This window comes from Chlorocebus sabaeus, chromosome 2 (assembly GCF_047675955.1).
Source record: "Chlorocebus sabaeus isolate Y175 chromosome 2, mChlSab1.0.hap1, whole genome shotgun sequence".
NCBI classification, from domain to species: domain Eukaryota; kingdom Metazoa; phylum Chordata; class Mammalia; order Primates; family Cercopithecidae; genus Chlorocebus; species Chlorocebus sabaeus.
The window spans coordinates 41,959,001-41,960,482 of record NC_132905.1 but is presented as its reverse complement, the minus strand read 5'-3'; positions in this window follow the sequence as shown (position 1 = coordinate 41,960,482).

Here is a 1,482-nt window from a genome sequence, read left to right as displayed (position 1 = left end):
CTTCTGCTGATTAACCTTTTTTGATGGTGTGGCCTGGGAGTTTCTTCTCTACTTTAATTAACAGTACTGAAGTTTAATTCCATCAGGTGTTGATGTAAGGATTGTCTTGGTGAGGATGATGTTTTAAGGCCAAGTAGTCCATCCGACTAGCTCAGGAAGGAAGCGGCGGGACCTCTCTCAGGCAGCCATCTGCAGGCAGGGAGCAGGCAGCCTTAGGCCATCTGCTCTTGACGTTGACTCCTTGTGGTGTAAGTTGATACTACACTTCTCTCCTGTTTTCCAGCCTATGAAATGGGGCTGACATCTCCTTTCTTTCCTGGGTATTTGTGAGAGCAATAGAGATTGTGCCTCCAAAAATGTTTGGAATAACTTCACAGAGACAGTATTTTAAATGGATACTAATAAAAGTTAGAAAGAAATCAGATAAATATGTAATGATACAGAAATTCAGAGAACTGATAGCTGTGGTAACATCGGGACCATCTGTGTGCACTGGCTGGCCTTAGACTCCTGTGCCCTCCTCTCCCCTGAGTGGTGGCCAGGCCCTGTTGGGGAAGAGAGCCGGGAGTCTGGTGGTTAATTCCCCCAGCAGTGGCCAGGCCTCATGTTGGGGGAAGAGAGTCGGGAGTCTGATGGTTAATTCTCCCTGGACTGGCCAGGCCTCATGTTGGGGGAAGAGAGTTGGGAGTCTGATGGTTAATTCTCCCTGGACTGGCCAGGCCTCATGTTGGGGGAAGAGAGTTGGGAGTCTGATGGTTAATCCTCCCAGCACTGGCCAGGCCTCATGTTGGGGGAAGAGAGTTGGGAGTCTGATGGTTAATCCTCCCAGCACTGGCCAGGCCTCATGTTGGGGGAAGAGAGTTGGGAGTCTGATGGTTAATCCTCCCAGCACTGGCCAGGCCTCATGTTGGGGAAGAGTTGGGAGTCTGATGGTTAATCCTCCCAGCACTGGCCAGGCCTCGTTGGGGGAAGAGAGTTGGGATTCTGATGGTTAATTCCAGCACTGGCCAGGCCTCATGTTGGGGGAAAAGAGTTGGGAGTCTGATGGTTAATTCTCCCAGCGCTGGTCAGACCTCATGTTGGGGGAAGACAGTTGGGATTCTGATGGTTAATTCTCCCAGCGCTGGTCAGGCCTCATGTTGGGGGAAGAGAGTTGGGAGTCTGATGGTTAATTCCAGCACTGGCCAGGCCTCATGTTGGGGGAAGAGAGTTGGGATTCTGATGGTTAATTCTCCCAGCGCTGGTCAGGCCTCATGTTGGGGGAAGAGAGTTGGGAGTCTGATGGTTAATTCACCCAGCACTGGCCAGGCCTCATGTTGGGGGAAGAGAGTTGGGAGTCTGATGGTTAATTCCTCCCAGTGCTGGTCAGGCCTCATGTTGGGGGAAGAGAGCTGGGAGTCTGATGGTTAATTCCTCCCAGCGCTGGTTAAGCCTCATGTTGGGGGAAGAGAGTTGGGAGTCTGATGGTTAATTCTCCCAGCA